This window comes from Hemicordylus capensis, chromosome 2, assembly GCF_027244095.1.
Source record: "Hemicordylus capensis ecotype Gifberg chromosome 2, rHemCap1.1.pri, whole genome shotgun sequence".
Lineage (NCBI taxonomy): Eukaryota > Metazoa > Chordata > Lepidosauria > Squamata > Cordylidae > Hemicordylus > Hemicordylus capensis.
Window position 1 is genome coordinate 122692348 of NC_069658.1, and position 23044 is coordinate 122715391.

The window sequence follows — 23044 nt, forward strand, 5'->3', positions numbered from 1 at the left end:
GAAAAACCTGTGCAAGTTTTAACCTCATTATGTTTGCTAAGGACTACTGAAGTTAACTGCACTAAACTTTTTTGCAGCACCCAAAAGCAAAGCTGCAAGAACTACTGATTAATGACTGCAACAGGGACTAAAGAGGGGAAATCCCCACAATGAAATTAAAATGTATGAGTCAGAGAACATAAACTTAAAAGTAAATAGATAATTAAAATGCAGATATGTTTTCAAATTAGACAAGTATATAAAACACATTCCAACATATTATATTACAGAGACACTTCAGCCTCACTCAAGGGTATCAGAATGATGAATCACCCAGTAACATCTGCCAATAAATTGAATTGCCCTATTTTTTTAAATTTCATACCATATACTTCTCCTTCAGGTGCTATCTCCTACCAGAGGTTAGCTATCATTTAGGCTGATCATATTTGATCACCTGAAAAGGCCAAGAACAGATTTACTATGAAATCTATCAATCCCATAAGGCATTAAACAATTTATCGTAGATCTCAGTATCTTCCTCAGGAAGACCTAATGAAAGTTAAGAACAACGGCTGCCATTTCAAACAGAAGATGCCTTTCTCTCTGCAAAAATGCAAACAGACACTTAAGGTTGTCCTGCATAGGAACATAGGAAACTGCCATATACTGAGTCAGACCATTGGTCTATCTAGCTCAGTATTGTCTTCACAGACTGGCAGTGGATTCTCCAAGGTTGCAGGCAGGAATCTCTCTCAGCCCTATCTTGGAGAAGCCAGGGAGGGAACTTGAAACCTTCTGCTCTTCCCAGAGCGGCTTCATCCCCTGAGGGGAATATCTTGCAGTGCTCACACATCAAGTCTCCCATTCAGATGCAACCAGGGCAGACCCTGCTTAGCTATGGGGACAAGTCATGCCTGCTACCACAAGACCAGCTCTCCTCTCCAGACCAGCTCTGCTCTGGGAGACCAACACCAGGAAGATAATTAAGTAGGGATAGATCACTTCCACAGTGCTTATTTCAAGAATCAGTGTTACAGCACCCTAATGTACTGGTAATTTTAGCCTGCCTGCCTTGATCTCCCACCCATAATTGATGTGAATGACCAGAGGAAATACACAAGCTGTGAAGTGTCCCAGATCAGCTGCCCACAATCAGTTGGTAGTTATGGGAAGAAAAAGACATCTTTTTCTACAAATGCTTCCTTGTATGGTGTTATTCACCACAAAATCGACCTGGCCATGTAGGCTGTTGAAATGGTGTTGCTATATCCTGAAACCACAGTCTGCAGAGCACCTTTGATCAAGATTCTAAGGCATGAGTCACCTTAAGACTTCACCAGATCAAAACTCTTGCATCTGCAAACATGCTAGATTGGGATGAAAGGTTTGCCATGAATTCCTGCTTTCCGTTACTTGCTTATGTTATCCTTAATTAGAAAAGTATGCTCAGCTGCTGGGAACAATAACAGGGCCTTCTTGGTAGTAGCCACAAAATAACTGAACACTTGCCAAGGAAGGCCCACTTGAGATATCTGCCAAACTTTAGATGTCAATCTAAATGACAATCCAGGAACAAACTAATTATCTAGACCAGGGTTTCTCAACGTGTGGGTCCCCAGATGTTATTGGACTTCAACTCCCATAATCCCCAGCCCCAGTGGCCTTTGGTTGGGAATTATGGGAGTTGAAGTCCAATTACATCTGGGGACCTACACATTGAGAATCCCTGATCTAGACCCTGCTTTCAAGTGGACTATGGGGTTGAGATTGATTTACTCCAATTAGGTATTGACAGAGAGAGTGTGACTCTGCTGATCCTTTTGGATCTCTTGGCAACTTTCAATACCATTGGCCATTTTATCCTTCTGGGTCACCTGAGGGAGGTGGAATTAGGTAGCACTGTTTTACATTGGTTCTGTTCCTACCTCTCGGATAGATTCCAAATAGTGTCTTTTGGAGACTATTGCTCTGCAAAGCGAGAGTTACTGTATGGAGTTCCACAAGGCTCTGTACTGTCGCCAATGCTCCTTAACACCTACATGAAACCATTGGGAGAGATCATCAGGAGATTTGGTACAGGGTGTTATCAAAATGCCGATGACACCCAAATCTATCTCTACCTATCAGCTTCATCAGGAAATGGCATAATTTCCCTAAATGCCTGCCTGAAGGCTGTAATGAGCTGGATGAGAGATAACAAACTGAAGTTGAATCCAGATAAGATGGAGATACCGACCCGAGAGTTCACCTTAAGTGGAGCAGTGGGGAGATGCTTGACTAACAAGCAGAAGGTTGCCAATTTGAATCCCCATGGGTACTATATCGGACAGAAGCAATATAGGAAGATGCTGAAAGGCATCATTTCATACTGCGCAGGAGGAGGCAATTGTAAATCCCACCCTACCCCCGTATTCTACCAAAGAAAACCACAGGGCTCTGTAGGCGCCATGAGTTGGCACCGACTTTACCTTACTGACTTAAGAAAGTCAAGACCCGAGAGATGGTTTCAATCTGCCTGTTCTCAATGGGGTTACACTCCACAAAAGATCAGATACGTAGCTTGGGAGTGCTCCAGTCTCCTGTATCCAAAACTCTTTCTGGTTTCTCAGGTTGAGGCAGTGGCCAGGAGCGCTTTTTATCAGCTTTGGCTGATACATCAGCTATGCCCATTTCTGGAGGTAAATGACCTTAAAACAGTAGTACATATGCTGGTAACCTCCAGACTTGACTACTGGTACAGAATGTGGCATCCAGGTTGGTCTCTGGGACAACCAGAAAGGACCATATAACACTGATTTTAAAAGAACTGCTGCTGCTATGTTTCTGAATGAAATACAATGTGCTGGTTTTAACCTATAAAACCCTCAATGGCTTGCGTCCAGAGTACTTAAGAGAATGCCTTCTTTGTCATGAATCCTGCCGCCTATTACAATCATCTGGGGAGGTCCAGTTATGGTTGCCACCGGCTTGTCTGGAGGTCACTCTGGATCGGGCCTTCTCTGTGGCTGCCCCAGGGCTTTGGAATGCACTCCCTGTCAAAATAAGAGCTTCTCCATCTCTGATTGTTTTATAAAAGACCCTTAGACATATCTGTTTTCTCAGGCGTTTAAATAAAACTAATTTTAAACTGTTTAATTGTTTTACTCTGTGGGTTGTTTTTAATTGTTCTGTAAAGGTGTTTTGGGTTTTTTTTATTTTTAGATTGTAATTTGTATTATGTACGCTGCCTATATATATCTGGTAGTACATAAATATGATAAATAAATAAATAAAAATATTTAAATTAAAAACAGTTTTAGAAGTCTTCCAAACAGAGATGTTCAGCTTAATTTTGTGTGCTTCTCTGCTATGTAGACACTACTCTCCCTACTGCCTGGCACATCTCCTATTGATAAGTTACCAAATTAATGCGGTTGGCAAACTCTGGACTTTTCCAGGTCCTTGATGGGAGACTTTTGAGGAGTGGACTACTTGAATTCCTTTTCTGGCACCTGCCTGTTCCACTTTGAAATCTGTCCTAGCAAAAGGAGTGGGACTTGTGACTCATGGAAAGAAGATGTATATTCTGGTTGGCAGATATTTGAAACCTGACTGGATTTTTTGGTGACAAGTCACTTCATTTTATATAGCAAAGATATTCCTTTATGATTGCTCATAGTTAAAAGTCTTTAGGCTTCAGGTATTTGCTGCTTGACATATTCGGCAGATCATTCGTGCACAGCTCTAAAGCCTTTTTCGGCCACTACAGAATCATTTGCATTGTTGAAGGCCAGCATATCTGACAGGCCTGAGCACGAATGTGAAAGTCGGGCTCAGGCTTGATCCAATTCAGTTCCACTCCAAAAATGTCAGTTCAGGGTCCTTTGGATCCTTCTGAATTTTGTGGTCAGGACTGGAATAGGGATTGGGGTTGGACAAAACTTTTCTAAAAAGTTTTTAAATAACCGTGGATACACACTGAACCCGGAAAAAAAGTACCAGAGTGTTGCAGGGGAAGTGATGTAACATCAGAGAATCTAAGGGAAAGGTATCTCACACCAGAGAATCGCAGGAGAAACCTTGAAATCGGCAGCTTCTATTTGTAAGTTTAAAATGGGCTAAAAACATTTTATTTATTTTTAATTGAGATATACATATGCAGGTGGGCAGATAGACACCAGAAGATCAATTCGCCCTGCCCCCCACAAGCGATCACCACCAATAACAACAAAAAGAGCAGACTCTTCCCCCCCATTTGAAGCTTTGGAAAACTCTGGATTTTTCTGAAAGGTGTCGGAGAAGTCCAAGCTGAACTGGGGTGTACAAGTTCAGGTTTGGACTTTCTCCGAACCCCTCTGATTTTACTGAGCCTACTGTGCAGAGGCCTAATAACTGATCTCACATATCTGATAGGTGGCAATGACCTGCTACAAATAAATTAATCTTCAGCTGATGCTCAGCATAGTGAGAAAATGAAATGCACTATCTACTTACATACAATAACAGGGATTGTTGTTGTCAACAGCTCATCACCCCCAACTACAATGGATGTTGGCTAGAGATGATGGGGATTGTAGTGAAGAACTGCTGCGAATCTCTGTTACAGAGAACACTGCTCACATGCCAAAATAATTATTGGTACACACCATTCTGGTTCTGAACCATAGCTCCTCAAAGTGTGCTTCATTGATGCACATACAGAATTCCCCAAAGGTAGGGGATGTCCCACTCTCTTACATGTCAGAGATATTTCTCATCATGTGAGTGTGCACATGTGCTATATAGGAATTGAGCACCTCTGTGCTTTTAGCTATACATTCCTATATGATTGGAATACAAATCACATTTTGGAAGTTAAATGTGCTGAAATGCTTTCATGATCTCTTGTTAGGATGAGCCAGCGTGATTCAAATCAAGTTTCCACACTTTTAATTGTTCATAGAATTGTTCATTATAATTTTTCATACAATTGCAACGTCTCTAACCCTTCTTCAGCAATACTATGACATGACAAGTTGTATCCGTGCCTTGGATAAGACATTGTTCATGTAATAATTAACCTGGATTTGTCTCGAGTTCCCCGCTTTTGTTTCTGATTTTGACGAGGAATCATGTTACTTGGAACTTGGAAGGATCAAGTGGGCTTTATTGCTGTTGATTTTGTATGTTTATTGAAGTTTAATGAAATATTTAAAAGAGAGAGGAACCTTAACAGCCTGACCCAAATACTCTTTACTTGGAAGACAATCTCACTATTTCAATAAAACTTGCTTTCAAGTGGATATGCTTAAAATTGTAGCCTCAGCAATAGAAAGCTAGAGTATACTTCTTTCTATAATATTACAGTAGCAACTGCTGGTATATGCAAAACCAGTTGACTTCCCTGTCAATCTCATTTTAAATTAATTTTTATTTTTAGAATTATAGATTAGGTATGAAGATGTGGTATGAAACAGTTCCAGCTCCACTATTTCATGTTCATCCTAGAACCCCAATCAAAAGGAACTTAGTCTCCCTTAATCCCCATTGAATCAATGGAACTTAGTTCTTTCAGTGGTGCTTAAGTGTGAGTCAGTTTTTTCCAGATTGAGAAGCTGGTTTATATGTGGTTGTTAATGCTAGGTATTGCTAAGTATAGCAAGGCTGAAGAGAGACACTAGTTTTCTGAGGGTTGAATGAAAGTGGTATGAGAGATGCACCACTTTGCATGACATATACTTGTACTCCTTTGAGCTCACTTCCAAACAGGTTGCATCGTTCAATCTGGTCAAACAGGCTGCATAGGTTTTTGAAACACTACAAAACTCAGAACAATCCATGTACCAACACAAATGTGGGATCAATGGCAAATCGCTTCTTCAGATTTCCATAATCTGTTTATTCAGTATATTAGAAATCTAGAAATTAGAAATATGTTATTTCAGGCAGCAAGAGGATAACATAAATAAACTGTCAAAATTATTTTCAAAGCAGTCTAATTCAATTTAACTTTTAAAAAGCCATTCTCAGCTCCCTGAAGAACTACTCTGTCTCCAGTCTGTTTCAGACTGTCCCCAGCCTAAAAGTGCTTTAAAGATGTATACCAAATTGAAAAGAGTGCATCTATGTCTTTGAAATGAGAAAAGTTTTTTCGCTCTTTTGCAAGTGGCTATGTTCCATAGGAATATCAGCAAGATAGTTACTCATGCATATTATCAGTTTATAAATAATATGCATTATATTATTATAAATAATATGCATCCTAAGGAAGGGTTGTATAAAAATCAAATTATTAATAATAATAATAATAATAAATAAGAGTGCGAATATTGTTTCTAGGTTTACACCATCTGTTTATTGAGTATATTAAAATCTAGAAATATGTTCTTTCAGGCAGCAAGAGAAGAAGATTAATAAACTGTCAAAATTATTTTCATAGCAGTCTAATTCAATTTAAATGAGTTAAGTGTTATGAATCAACATATTCCCACTAGTGTTGTAAGCTGTCATGTAGCTTGAGTTCTACAAGCATGCATTGCTGAGAGGGAGGGGTGGGGAGAGAATAATATATGTTATATTTGATCCATTTCTGTTTCATCTTTATCACCTTTATCAATAAAAGTTTGAAAGAATGATACATGAATGAGTCATTTCCCAAGCTATGCTGAAACTGGGACCATGTGCAACTTTTTAAATGAACCGTCATATTCTGTCTGGGGGTTTTTTTGGTAGGGTGCAGAAAACTAAAACAAATTTTGGTCCACTGATTATCCTGTTTTAAAGTTAAGATAAATAACACAGCTTGTATTTCCTTCTCTTCATAGTCTTGCCATCAAATGTTGTGTACAGCTTTCATGGCATTCTATTTTGGTTCCTTTTAATAAGCCTTAAGTCACATAGGCTGCAATCCTGCACACAAATAGGCAGTTTGAAATCCCATTGAAGTAAAATTCTGTTCAGCCATCCAAAAACCTTTGGTTTAAGCTGAGAATTACGGTGCTTTACATTTTCACTCATGCTCTAAAAAGTATGGAAATTCCAAGTTGAAATACCAAACTTGCACACCATATAAGCTGTAAAGTCTTTATACGGTCTGGTATATTATGCTGGCTTTAGAAATGGCTTCATACACTCATAGGAACATAGGAAACTGCCATATACTGAGTCAGACCATTGGTCTATCTAGCTCAGTATTGTCTTCACAGACTGGCAGTGGCTTCTCCAAGGTTGCAGACAGGAATCTCTCTCAGCCCTATTTTGGAGAAGCCAGGGAGGGAACTTGAAACCTTCTGCTCTTCCCAGAGCGGCTTCATCTCTTGAGGGGAATATCTTGCAGTGCTCACACATCAAGTCTCCCATTCAGATGCAACCAGGGCAGACCCTGCTTAGCTATGGGGACAAGTCATGCTTGCTACCACAAGACCAGCTCTCCTCTCCTGACCAGCTCTCCTCTCCTTACACTTTCCCTTGATTTTTGAGCTGGACATTGGGTTGGGGAGGAATGTATCCAGGCAGACAGTCAATAGGTGCAGCTTCCCCAATCACCTTCTAAATATGCCCCTGATGAATTTCTGCCTGATGCATCTCTACAAGGCACAGTGCTTCCCCAAATGCCACTTATATAGTAACTCTCAAGACAGAAATTCAACAGGTCCCCAATCCAGTCACAATCTCTTCTTACATATACACCTGATGGATTTATGTCTGATGTATCTCTAGAAGGTACAGTTCTTCCCACAAATTCTATGCAATTTAGTTCCTTTTAATAAGCCTTTAGTCACATAGGCTGCAGTCCTGCACACCAACAGACAGTTTCAAATCCTATTGAAGTAAAATTCTATTAAGTATTTACTTTTGTTGCAATGTTTCTTTTCATGTTATTAGGTACCATTATTCATATTGGTTATTTTTTGAAAATGAAGTCCCATAGGAAAAAAATAACAACAGCTACTAGCTGTATTTAATTTCAGGCTCCTAATTATCTTTGCAAATTAGGTGCTAGGCTGAATCATAGGATCAGTTACTGACTTCCTTCTCTGACAGAGTTTTTCCCCCCTCCAAGAACTTACTCCTGGGTTTTTACATTTTACTTTGAATAGAATTTTCAAAATGAGTTACCTATTTCTTTTGGCTCCCACTTTCTATCTGTTCCTTCCCTGGTTCCAGCCTCAAGGATTTTTCACTGAAGGTAAGACTGAACTTTTTTTGATTGTTAAGAAGAATTTTGGGGAGTTAATTCTCTTTGCTCTTTGAATTGAAAAGCCAGTTTAATTGTCTTGCATGTGCCTGGCATAAAGAGCCTGAGATGGTCTGGAAAATAAATAATCAGATTCCTTCCTTTTCAACAAGATCATAAACGCATGGTGCACTGGTGTTCTTGTGCAAGATATTATCTTTCTAACAAGAAAGGAAACACTCTATTTTTAAGATTATCCCTCTTGCTTTTCAAAGTTAACCCATTCAAGTTTTCATCTTTTTTAAACTGACACTCTCCTGCCATTGTCAAGCACAGAATTCAGACAATTTTATCTTGTTTGAGATTTCACAGAGTATTGTCCCCCTAAAAGTTATCTGCAAACTAGTGACCCCAATCCAGCTAAAGTTAAATGAGACTATGTCCCACTGAAACTAGTGGAGCATTCATCATGACTAACTTAATTCCCATTACATTCAATGGGGTGTAGTCAAAACTAACTTTGACTGTATCAGAGCTGGAAATTTTACAGCCATTTAAGCTAAATACCCGGTTTTGCCTTATGTTTCTGAATAGCTAAGGATGAAACTGTGAGAGTCATGTTCATTCAATCATGTGCCTGCCCATCTATGAAGTGGAGGGTGGGGGTCTTGTTTTAACATAGAAAGGTTTGCATTCCCCCCTCCCAGTTATGATATTAGATCAGCACTACAACTATTTATTTATTAAGTGCAGTTCCTGCAGCACAACAACTACTGAAAATGCAGCTAAATTTTTAGAGGCAGCCATAAGAACAAGATGAGATATAATGAGATTGGCTGAGCTGTGTTGAGTTAAACTATTTTTTTTTCCTGTTTTAACTCTGCAAAATGTATGTGAAACTTATGTATTGTACAATTAGACTAGATTCTACTCATGTTTTGATTGAGTTTTAAGTACGTGTTTTGCTTTTTATAGTCTGTGGACTGAAATAAACTATTTGATTGGATATTAGGTCAGTAGGGCTGGAAGAAAAGTGCTTGGACAGCGAGAAATTAAGATAGGGAAGGGAGACTAAAGTTAAACTCCCTTCACTTGCATGTCCCTTTTAGATGTTAAAATTAGACACACACAGCCTAATCCCACAAATATACATGAATTATGCAAATATGTGATGAAATAAATGTGGCTGCTAGCACTAAGTCTAATTTGATACTAAACTTCTGTTAGCAAAAACACTAGAGCTGAAGCCATGTTATCCATGGCCCTTAAGCAAGATACAGTCCTCATTTCCAGTCCCAGTCCCTGGTAAAACACTGTTCTTATTCAGCTTCTGCAGGAGATGTTGAGTATGCCTTCTGAAAATGTTGCTAGTGAATAGACACACATTGTGTACTAGAACACCCATGTTCCCACCCTGGTTCTCTAGAAGTTAAATTTCAGGGGAGTGGGGCGGAAAGAAGCTTCTTAAGTCTTGAGCATGTGTATAAACACACTCACACATGGACATAAAATAAGAGGGCACTACTTCCCTTCCACAAAGGCCCATCCATATAGTAAGTGTTGCAGCATGTATGCAGTTGCAGCTATTCTGTAACAAGTACAGTCAGATCCTTTGCGAGACTGAATATTCTATTACACTTCCTAATTTTTTAAAAAGAGAAATTGTTATGGACACATACCTGTTTCCAAAGCCATGCTGGTGGACAAGCTATGGCAGAGTAATCGTATACAAACGACACTAGACTGAAAAGAGCCTTCAGCAATGTCGTATAATTGCTGTTAAGTTTGCATCCTGCCTTTCCACAGCGTATTCAAGGCAGTGTACAATAACGATAATGAAACTAAACCTTATACAATATACAGCAAAATATATAAGAAAAAAACATGACAATATAAACTAAAATAGTATGAAAACATATGATCATAAAATCAAATAGGCAGAAGCAGTAATTGCAATCAGATCCTTTCTATAATCCTTTACTCCTATCATTTCAAAGCTATCTTTCAACTAATGATCAGGGCTTGAGCCCGGTTCTCCAATCTTAATTATTGGAGGAGGGGCTCAAGCAGTGGAAGAACAAGACTGTTCTTGTTTCCAGGTGTGAAATATTGGGGTGCATTTGAAACACTTTGGTAGGATTGATCTCTGAAGCACAGAGAATGAATTTAAAACTTCAGTTGCCTTTTTTTCTTTCAAACAGAGATGGGCAAACTCTCTCAAAGTCAGCTTGGATTAACACAGAAATTATCTGAGAGCTCCTTTAAATAAAAGCAGGCAGATCTTGGATTATTTTTCTGAAACTGGGAAAATTATCTTCCTCTTTGATTTCCCCCTAATTAATGTAACTTTGGCTGTATCAGAGCTGGAAATTTTACAGCCATTTAAGCTAAATACCCGGTTTTGCCTTATGTTTCTGAATGGCTAAGGGTGAAACTGTGATAGTCATGTTCATTCAATCATGTGCCTGCCCATCTATGAAGTGGAGGGTGGGGGTCTTGTTTTAACATAGAAAGGTTTGCACTCCCCCCTCCCAGTTGTGATATTAGATCAGCACTACAACTATTTATTTATTAAGTGCAGTTCCTGCAGCACAACTACTACTGAAAATACAGCTAAATTTTTAGCTGCAGCCATAAGAACAAGATGAGATATAATGAGATTGGCTGAGCTGTGTTGAGTTAAGCTATTTTTTGTCCTGTTTTAACTCTGCAAAATGTATGTGGAACTTATGTATTGTACAATTGAACTCACTCAAATAACAGGAAAAAAGGGGAATTCAGATGCTGTGAGGGCAAAAACTGGGGGGGGGACAACCCCCTGCAAAGGATCCATAAGGGACTGGCTTCCCCCACACTTGGTTTTTGCCCTTGCAGCAACTGATTTTGCCATCAGTTTAATGTAAGGGAGGTAGGGAGCTCTCATATAGTAAATTGGGACCAAATTCCAGTGTTTTGAGGCAAAAACCAAAGGATTTCATAGCCTCTGAATTTGGTGCCTATTTGACATAATGGAGCTCCTGGCTCCACCAAATTAAACCAATGCGAAAATCAGATGCTGTGGGTGCAGAAATCAAAGATGCAGGAGAAGGGGAGGAATGTTGATGGTCCTGATGGTCTTCCATAGAGCGTTGGCTTCCTCCCCAACAAACATTCTTGGGTATTGCCCCTGCAGTGCCTGAATTCAATATCCATTTAACATAACAGCTCCATGGAACTGTATTACATCATTAAGGGGCAAGGGAAGTTGGCAAATCATTTTTGGTCTGAATTTTAATCCGAGCCTAAGAAGATTTCAGGGGGTTGTAAAGGTAACCTCTTCTTTGAGTTGGCCTTTAACAAGCCACTGAAGTTAGTTTCCAAGTCTGGCTTGGGGGAATTTTCCCAGCATTTCTATTTTCAAATGCTTTGAACAGCCTATGATGACTGCATATGATTTATTGTTCCCTATTTTACAAGGCATAGTCCCTCTTGTCCAAGTTATCTCAAGAAAATTACCTGTTTCTTTGCTTTTGGGAAATCGCTTTTTAAGAATTTTGTTCAGTTGCTAAGTTGTTAAGAGTTGCCATTTTGGGGGGTTCCCCCTTTCCCCCAGGGTTTCTAGCAGCTACATATCTGGAGAAGGGTGGATGCATCTTAACTTGTTCATGCATTTATACATTCATGGACACTAAAAGACAATTAACCATACATACAACCTGTTGTTACTCATGCCACTGTAGGTGAGATTCATATTGTACACTATTAATAAAAATAAGCTATGTTTTTTTTGTAAAATATCTTTAACCAGAACAAATATCTTCTTGGCTATTACATCATCATCATCATCATCATCATCTGATATGTAAATAATAATAATAATAATAATAATAATAATAATAATATAATATAATTATAATAACAATACAGTACAGTAATAATAATTCAGTACAGTAGAGCAGTAAAGAATAGACTGTTGCGGGGGGGGGGATTAAAACTCCATTAAAACTCCAGGTGGAGAAGAGCCTCCAGCAATGTGGGCTCAAGGAGTAATCCTGATCCAGTGATCAGACACTAAAAGAAGAGGAGTGTTGCAAGCACATGATTGTCCCTATCTTCCATTGTGAAATGTTGAAGGATATGCCACATTTTGTAATCCTGCAGGCATCCCAGTAAAGACTCTCTGTACTAGGGATTAAAATCCTTCTAACTGGCATTTTAACAGCTTGGGTCCAGTGTATTTAAGAGAGAGCCTTCTTTGTCATGAAGTCCACTGCTTACTGAAATCACATGGGGAGGTTTGGTTGCGGCTACCACCAGCTTGTTTGTTGGCAATCAAGCCCGGGCCTTCTTTGTGGCTGCCCCAGGGCTTTGGAATGTGCTCCCTGTCAGAATAAGAGCTTCTCCATCTCTGGCTGCCTTTAAAAATTACTTAAGAGACACCTTTTTTTTTCTCAGGCCTATTGTGAAAAATATTTATAAAAGGGGTTTTCTGTTGAAACTATTTTAAATGTTTATAGTCTAAATGGTTTAAATGGTTTTAAATGGTTTAAATAGTTTTATTGAGTTGTATTTATTATTTTAAGTTGTGTACAACGCCTTGAGATCTTGGTGTTAGACAGTTTATAAATGCAATAAATAAATATTTTTTACAAACCTCATCACAATATTTTATTTGTTGAATTACATTTCTGCCTGCAATGAGTGAAATGAAAATGTGTGCGGTATACATTTTCTCTTTTAATTTGAAACACTTTCCCTTGAGCAGTACTATTGTAACCTACTTGAAAAGACAGGCTATCGTAGATGTCATGGTTGTTATTTGAGGATATTTATATTTACATATATATATATATATAGAGAGAGAGAGAGAGAGAGAGTTTATATTTAGATTTATATTATTTCAATTTATATTATTTCGATTTATATTATTTCAATTTAAATTTAGATTTTTATTTATGTATTTATTTAACATATTTTTATACCGCCCCAAACTTATTGTTCTTCAATATCCTTGAGTCATATTTAAATAATAGGTATTGTAGTGTTTGGTGGTGCTACCTTTGTGGTAATGAGCAAAAGGGATGTTTTATTTGATTTGCACCCAGTTTATCACTGAATTGCTATGGAGGTTCCCCTCGCCCACATTGTACAAATGAACCTTATTTTTAAATGTGAGCTGTTCTTCATTGCATTGGTATTTTCTCTAGTTTTGTGTTGGATTGTAGCTTTTGCTATGAATTTACTGAAATGGATGCAAATCTCCTTTGTAGACCTGCTTTTTATTGCATAAAACGCTGAAACTTTCCCAGCCACCTGACGCTGATGAAAAGCATGGGGGAGAAGAGATAAGAGTACTTTCCCAAGATTTAATAGAATTCTGTTGGGTTTATTTCCTTTTATATGCAATAAAAATAAGGTCTACAAAGGAGATTTGCTTTGAGTGTCATCATGTGTATCTCATCACCACTATACCAGCTAATGGATGCAAATTTCAGAAGAGTATTCTTGTAGGTTTGAATTATCCAGAAAACACGAGGTACAGTGGCACCTTAGGATGCTGATCTCAATGCTCTATGTGTATTTCTGTCTCTGAGGCGAAACAGGGCAAAGCTTGGCTACTGCCTGTATGAGAATCTACCAGGTGCCTGATGGATGCCACCCTGCACCTCTTGGAGGAAGAGTGATGTTCAAATGGAAACAGTAATTTAAAAGTGGTTTAGGATAGGTTTTCTGCTACTACGCAGCAGCATATTTTGTCATTAGCAAAATGGTGCTTGGATTTACAATGGTGATGATGAAGTAGCTGTTGCTTGCTGAAGCTCCTGCAACATTCCAGAGAAAAGAATAAAACTGTAAATATATGCACACTTACTTGGCTGTGTGTTACATAGTTCACCGGGAATTATTTTCAAGTGAATATGTATAGGACTGGTGTAATTCAAGGTGCTGTTTTTTTCACCTTTAAAGTCCTCAACAGCCTACGACCACAATACCTAAAGGACTGCCTTCCCCACATGAATCTGCCCACTCTCTAAGGTAGTTATCCAAGGCCCTTTGCCTTCTGAGAGATGATTGGTGGACCCCAGGAAGTTTGGTTGTCTCCAGCTTTACAATTTAAGAGACTTTTATTTTCCATTGAGCTTTTAACCTGTCTGCTGCAAATAAGTGCATTGTTTTCAAGACAGGCTCATTAGATTTTAATGCTGCTTTTTTGTGGATATCTTTTGTGGTTATTGTTGTTATTCAATAATATTGTTTGATTTGAAATTGTTATTTTGTTGTGGTTAAGCTTTGTAAGCTGATTTGAATGCTTCTGGTTTGGAGATGAAAAGGCAGGATGTAACACAGTAAATAACAGTAATATTAATAATTAATAATAGTGAATAATTGGGTTACACATCTGCAATGTTATTACATTTTCCAGTGTTTACTTGGATGTATGCCCCATTGAATTAAGTAGAACATATTCAAGTAAATATGCATAGGATTGGCCAGTAAGTGAACACCTGATAGAGGCTTATGAAATGATGAGAGGAGGTGCATTTTAATTATGAAATGAATGAAAAATGGAACTAAATTGGGCCTGTTTGGTTCCATTTTCATTGATTACAAAACAAATGATAACATTTCTGAAATAGTGAATGGGTTGTTTTTGTGATTTGCACACTTCCAGGGCATTGTGGGAAACATGAGCATTGGTGGGCTTTTCCGCAATCCCTCGCAATTGTGGGAAAACAAAACTGAAGTGCTCTGCTTTGCAGAACAGATAAACAAATTAAATAAACAAAGCAAATGTGAGTACAATGAAACAATAATGAACTGAATCAGGATTTTAATATTGAAAACGAATTGTATAATGAGATGAAAAAATGTAGTGGAAAGAGATCAATTCTTTCCTCTCCTCAAACACAACAGTTGAATGGGACAGTATTCCAGATGGATGGAAAGCATATTTGTAGCCAACATGGAAGATATAGTCCTCTGTAGATGTTGTGAGTTGCCTACCTTGTGACATGGAGTATTTGTCTGCCCACTGTTGAAAACAAAATGATAATCTAGCCCACGGATTCTCAACGTTGGGTCCCCAGAAATTATTGGACTTCAATTCCCATAATCCCCAACTAAAGGTCACTGGAGCTAGGGATGATGGAAGATGAAGTCCAATAACATCTGGGGACCCAACATTGAGAATCCCTGGTCTAGCCTGACACCTGTGCTGGGTGAAGGGTGGCTCCATGGAACAGCACCTCAGGGTTTTGTGGCCCTGGATTGGCTTTTAGGTGGCCGCTTGGCTTACCTACTCAGAGCTTTGGGCTTGAGGGGTGTGTGACCTAGGTGGTTGCCTCCTCGGCAACTGTGTGTCTGGATGAAGCTATGCAGCAATCACTGCTGGCCTCTTTCAGGCCTGGTTGCTTTGCTCAAAAGCTAAGGGGAGAAGGCTGTTCTCAACAGGAGGCTGATTGCCCCCTGAGGGGGTTGGAATGGCCCACATTCTAGTTAATTGTTATGCTTGTTGCTTATCCTTTATTGATAGTTAATAAAGTGTGTCCCTAGGTTATCGCATACATATGTGTCCTATCTTCACTTTGGGGGTCCGTGGGCAAACAGCGTGGCAATAAAGATATCTGACTCTGGCCTGATAAAGAAACTGCAGTTTGTGAAATTAAACTCCCAGTTCCTTTCCTTTTGTAGCTATAAAGTAAGCAGTGGAAAAGATAGGGCACATTCACTTTTAAGGTGGATGAAAAATAGATATATTTTCTAAATAATTGCCTAATCATTGACCTTTGGATTCTAACTCCTGAACTAAAACATCTCATTTGTCGCCCATTGATATTACAATTCCGTTATTCTTTGGAAGAGTTAGAGTGTTTCAGACTTGCTTCTCTTTGATTTTGCTCTAGCTTGTGTAAAGTACTCCTTTACAGCCCGTCTCAATGCATAAAGCTAAAGGTAGGTCATTAGTGCTGAGACAAGGCAATATTGAGATGTGTACCTGAGGTAACAGTTCTCATAACACAGGAAAAGGAAGGTGAGTAGAAAGTGATTGAAGTGACATTACTAAAGTCCCAACTGGGGTTGGGGATGAGTATGTGCTAGTGGCTAGGTGAACAATGAAACAGAAAATCCCAAGTTCCAATATTATCTCAGCCATCAACTCATTAGCAGAGCCTCAGACAAGCTATTGTCTCTCAGTGTCAGTCACTCATTTCTAAGATGGGGTTAATAATACTTGGTCTGCCTTGCAGGGCCATTGTTAAGATTACTGACATATAATTTATAGGAGGACTTTTAAATGTGTGTAAATGTGCTTTATAAACAGATTATTATTTAAACTGGAAAAGTCAGATGAGAAATATGATACATGAATCCTTCAAAGCTCCTGGGCTTATCCCCATAGCTCACACGTTAGAACCATCTAACATGAAAAAGACGTCTATTTGTATTTTCTAGACACTTCCTCACATAGATTTCCAAAATGTGACTCACTGCCTTGACTTACTTAGAACAATCCAGGACAAAGTTGCCAGCATGTGCTAACAGTTTCAATATCTTGGAAATGAAATGCATGATCTTACAATAAGTTCATTAATAAGTAATAAATAATGTAAAATATGTATGTATGTTTCTAATATATTTACTTATAAAAACATTTATAGCATATTTAAAAATTGATTTATGTCTACATGTAAAACAGAAGAGTGTTTCTTAGGCTGTATGGAAATGTATAATTTTGAAATGCATTTTTAAAAAACATTTCCAATTATTTTGGGTGGGGTATAACGCCAGACACCATAGAGGAAGACATATTTTTGATCATACAGTGAGCAATTTATTCAAAAAGACAAATACACCTAGTTGGCATCTGGATCAAATGTTGCAATCTAGCCCCATTCTGTCATTTCTGTGTTCTGTCATTTATCTCAATAGTATGTGGACCACGTGCTGAGTGAGTAAAGGTGTGTCTTCCTCTCATATGTTATTTATTCATTTATTTAATTAAAAGATGTGTGCTTTGCCTTTCAGCAAAAGCTTCCCAGGTGGCTAACCATAAAGATGCAAAAAATTCAACAATTAAAATAATAAAATATTAAAACTTGCAAAGCAATGCAGCAGCAGTAAAAGCAGCAACAAAATAGAGAAACAAGAAGAATAAAATGAATCATTCATTGAAAGCACAAGATAATTAAATGTTTTTCACCTGGTGCCAAAAGGCTAGGATGGTAGTTATCAGACAAGTTTCTTTCGAGAGAATCTGCCACAGTAATGCCACCACCAAAACTCTATTATTGACACCCAGCTCACACCTGAAGGTGGTGACATCTGGACCAGGCCTTCTGACCCAGATCTTACTTAGTGGACAGTTTCACATGGGAGCATATATTGACTTACTTCTTGAAGTCATCAGATCACTTACAGTCTTCATCCAGTCTGCTCAGTGTGGCCTGTAAAGCCTAATTCAACCCACCCAGCAGGGGTGTAGCTATAATTGAGTGAACGGGTTCAAAGAACCCGAGCCTCCCAGCTCCTGAGGGGCCCCCAGAACCACCCCTCCCCATTTTCTTCATTGTCTCCCTCACTCCCAGGAGCCGCCGGAGAGAGGGATGGACACGGGTGCCCTCTCCCCTAGCTACACCCTTGCCACCCAGCACATATTTTGGCTTGCTATGCTCTTGATGGCCTTTTTGGGTTTTTTGCAGTCTTAAGCAGGCAGCAAAACCAGGTTTAGGGTCATACTCACTGATACCACTGAGAGCTTTTCTTCCAAAGAAAAGATATAGGAACTGCAGGAGCCCCTGATCCAGACCGGGGCTACAGTGGGGGAAGGAGAGTTGTCTCCCTTCTCCACATCATGCTCCCAATCCATGCCTCTCCCATAGCTGCTATTTATGGGGGTGGGATGGAGGCAAGCGCAGAAATGCTCATTGTGCCCTTTCTGTAACTGTAAGTACTCCTGCATGCTAACTGAGCAAAGAGCCCCCATCTTTAAAGGGGAAGGGGAAGGGCAACGATCCTTATCAAATCCCAGCACAGCATCCCTCTAGTAATTGTTGCTAGTGTTTACCTTATGTTTCCTTTTAGACTGTAATCCTTTGGGGACAGGAAACAATCGTACTTACTTTATATAAACCACTTTGGGCACTTTTGTTGAAAAGCAGTATATAAATATTTGTAGCAGCAGCTGCTGCTGCTTGACTCTCCTATAAGACAATTGGCCAGGGGTTCCCAACCTGTGGTTCTCCATATGTTGATGAACTCTGATTCCCATCATCCCTAACCACAATGGGAATGATAAGAGTTGTAGTTCAGCAACGTTTGGAGGACCACAAGTTGGGACCCCCTGTAATAGGCTGTTGTAGTTTTATCAGCTGACTTGCTCTAATTCCTGCCCAGGTTTTTCAAAGTTTATCATTCCTGACCCCTCTGTTAAGCATCGTGGTTCTGTTTTTAATTGGCCATGACTGGAAATCTTATTAAAAGAGTTTCTTCTATGCTTTAGCTAGATGTTGGCCATGAGCCACTTATTGAAGATAGGCAGACTGTAAGGTATTATTTTGTTTGTTTGTTTCCAGTTTGGCAGTGTCAGATATACTGTATATCAAGCAGCAGCACATTGAATAATTGGTGACAGTGAAAATACTGTTGCTGCTACCACTGATCCATAAAGAATGAAAGAAACTTGTTTCTGCCCTGGTGGTAAGAGGGGCCCATCTAGCCAGCAGCCATTGGATGGACCTAATCCTCTCGGGTGCCAAAGCAGACTTCAGCAGTTGACCCTCAGCAGCTACGCAGGATGCCTGGTGTTTATGCAGGTCTGCATGGAAACTGAAAAGGCATGTTAATGTGAGTCTCATGCATGTCAATAGGGATGAGTCAGAAGCATATCCCAAAGTACTCAGCCCCAAGCCATTGAAAAATCCAGGCATGTAGATTGTGTGTCAGCAACAATCTGTCAAAAATGGTATCTAAAGCAAAATCAATATTATCAAATAATGGCAATACTGGATTTACAGACAGCTGTGCCAAGTATGGCCAAATAGAAAATTATTGCATTAACCATGTTTATGGTTTTATTACCCTGTAATTAAATACAACTCTGACTGTTGTTTCTTTTCATGCCAATCGCGAACATATTGCTGCCTGAACTTGTTTAAGAAACGCTGTATAGGTAAAGTGATCTCTTTTATTGGGCCAGCTGGTGGTTTAAAAGTTGCAAGCTTTTTGAATATTCTATAGGTTATCTCTTGGACAAGAATATTCACAGCAAAAATACTGTAAGGCACAATATATTTCAGCCCAGGTTAAATACTTTTAAATCCCTTTGATCAAGTACAGAGGAGTGGGCAGCATTGGGCACATGCTTCAATTTTCCCCATGGAAATCATTTCAATTAAATTCAAATCATTTGAAGTCATTTAGATTTCAGATGCTTTAAGATCTGGTTCCATTTTGATTTTACAATGCTCCTTTAAGGCAGAGAAAAGAAAAGACAACATTAGAAAAACCCAAAGCACTGATGTCTTAGCATAAGCAGGAGAGCAAGCATTCGAAAGCACATCCATAACCGCCTCTGTGTTTTAACTAGTACCAATGGTTTTATTTTGTTTTTTAAAAGGTTTTCTATCTTTTAAAAAATGTATTTTGTGAGATAGGCATTAATTTTATAATGGAAAGGCAGGATATACATCTTCAGGGCTTAGCACTTGCTTACCTTCAGGACCGTCTCCCCTGGTCAATTATGTCCCGTCCTCTGAGATCTTTTCAGGTTGTCCTTCTTTCAGACCCTGACCTCAGAGAGGTCCGTAGTACAAGGGCCCATGGAAGGGCCTTCTCTGTTGCTACCCTTCACTTTGGAATTCTCTTCCCCACCAACGATTTGGTCTGCCTCCTCCCTTTCAGCCTTTAAGATCTTATTCTTTTCCACCAGGCGTTTGCCCTTTAAAATCTCTCTCTTTCATCTTTTTTTTTTTTTAAAAATCTTGGATGCTGCTCTTGTTGTACTTCCCCAATCCCTGAGTCTGTGGATTGGGTGGTATAGTAAATCTTTTAATAAATAAATAAATAAATAAATAAATAAATCTACATGCATATTGTACATATACACAATAATAGTTGACTGAATATAGACTCCAGATTCTTTCATCGTTTGGCCCTAGTGCTGCCTAGTGATCTTCGGGAACGTAGCCACAGTTCTGCAGTAAAGTGCATGCTTCACATCACATGTAGAAAGCCACTGACTCAGTGTCTCCTTTTAAAGAATCTCAAATCGACTCAGGCAGTGAGGAAAATATGGGACTTGATGCAATGTCAGTCTTGGGCAACTCAAGGTGAGATTGAACCTTATGTAAATTTCCCATCTTTCAAAGCTTTGGAGGCTCTGTATGGCATCTTGCAGGGGGCTTTCTTCTTCTTTCTGCAGTTAAATCCCCATCTGCACAGAAGCGTCAGCACAGTAGGGAAGCAATTTTAAATGTCTTCAGTTGCAGGAGTGTCCCAAGAGATGTGTCACTTGTCCAGTGTAAAAGTACAGATGGCAGCATTTATGTTTTCAAATAATTTGGTGATATGGGCCATTTATTCTCTGGTTTAGTTTACCATAAAGAAGCACTCAGTTTCTAAATTCTCACTTGCATTCCAGAGTAGATTTGTTAAATATTAGAAATAACTTAATTTCCATGGCTTTTAAAAGGAAGTTTTCTTTTAGTGAATGTCTATGGATTGGGTCTACAGTTATAGAAGGACCTTCGTCCTTGAAGTAAGGGCAAAGTTACTTGAGGGTGATAACCGTATAGTACTTATGATATTAGACAAGGGATCTGTGCCAGTTTCCTGTCTGGGCATATTCTGAGTATGAGTCACCCAGAATGCTTTTTTCCTGTAGTCAGATGTATGACTTGGAACAGTGGAATGTTCAGTCCACCTCATTGGGTGCCCTGCCAATGATCAACACGACATTTTGACATTTTTGACATGGCATTTTGTGGTTTCTTCATGTGGAAGTTAATTCCTTTTGCCATAATTTCCCTTGTTAATGTTTGGACAACATTAATATTATTAACATGACTTGTTCACACAGCACCATCAATGTATATGGCACTTTACAGAGAAACACAAGCATATACAGTTATAACATGAACTGCATTTATCCCAAATTTCTTTTGTGTCTCTCTGAGGCATTTTACCCATGCTGAGTTAAGAAAAAAACAAACACCACCCGACAGTGTCTCTCCTTTTACTAAGTTCTTATACCAGCCTAGGAACTGTGAAGAATCAGTCCACAATCCTTGCTTCTTTCTTCTTCTGGTGTCTCTTCTGGTACTGAGATAGTGTTAGATGTGTTGGATTTTTAAGTGACTCTGCAGATTGGTTTCACTCTGTACTGTACATTGAATCTGCCAAGCTGTTGTATCTGCTAGTTTTACTGAGTGTGTTTGTTGCTCAATGAAAATGCTTTCTTAAGAGCTCTGTGTCTCCCTGTAGTTATTTTGTGTAAATACTACACAAGATCTTACAGACTTCAAAATCTTAAGATTAGGGATTTGTCTTCTTGGCTTGTCATAGTCTGTAAAAAAAAAAACACAACAACAACCCAAGTACATTGATTATTATTTTCTTCAAGAACCCACCTTCCTTCATAGCCAACATACAGGAGGCTTTCTTTCTGTCTCTTAAGAACATAAGAACAGTTCTGCTGGATCAGGCTCAAGGCCTACCTAGTCCAGCATTCTATTTCTCCACAGTGGCCCACCAGATGCCCCTGGGAAGGCCACAACCAGGAGCTGAAGGCATGCCCCTGTCTTGCTGCTGCAGCTCCCCTGCAACTGGTACATAGAGGCATCTTGCCTCTGAGGTTGGAGGTGGCCTATAGCCACCAGACTAGTAGCCATTGATAGACCTGTCCTCCTTGAATTTGTCTAAGCCCCCTTTAAAGCCATCCAAGCTAGTGACCATCTCCACAACCCATGGCAGAGAATTACATGGATTAATTATGCACTGTGTAAAAAAAGTACTTCCTTTCGTTGGTCCTAAAATTCCTGGCCTTCAGTTTTATGGGATGGTCCCTGGTTCTAGTGTTGTGAGAGAGGGAGAAAAATTTATCTCTGTCCACTCTCTCTGCTCCATGCATAATTTTATACACCTCTACCATGTCTCCCCATAGTCACCTCTTTTCCAAACTAAAAAACCCCAGATGCTGTAGCCTTGCCTCATAAGGAAGGCGTTCCAAGCCCCTGATCATCTTGGTTGCCCTCTTCTGCACCTTCTTAAGATATGGTGACCAGAACTGTTCAAAGTACTCCAAATGTGGCCACACCATAGATTTGTAAAGGGGCATTATAATATTAGCATTTTTATTTTCAACCCCCTTCCTAATGATCCCTATCATGGAATTTGCCTTTTTCACAGCTGCTGCACACTGAGTTGACACTTTCAATGAGCTGTCCACCACGGCTTCAAGATCTCCCCTCCTGGTCAGTCACTGACAGCTCAGACCCCATCAGTATATATGTGAAGTTGGGTTTTGTTTTGGTTTGATTTGTTGCCCAAATATACATCACTTTACACTTGCTTACACTGAACCACATTTCCTATTTCCATATTCCAAACTGCCCACTCACCCAGTTTGGAGAGATCCTTTTGGAACTCCTCACAATCTGTTTGAGATTCCGCTACCCCAAATACAAACATAGGAATCCGCCATATACCAAGTCAGACCATTGGTCTATCTAGCTCAGCATTGTCTACACATCTGGCAGTAGCTTCTCCAAGGTAGCAGGCAGGAATTTATCTCAGCCCTATCTTGGAGATAACAAGGAGGGAACTTGGAACCTTCTGTATGCAAATATGGAGGTACTCTTCCCAGAGTGGCCCCATCCCCTAAGGGGAAAATCTTACAGGGCTCACATGTAGTCTCTCATTCAAATGCAAACCAGGGTAGACCCAAACTTC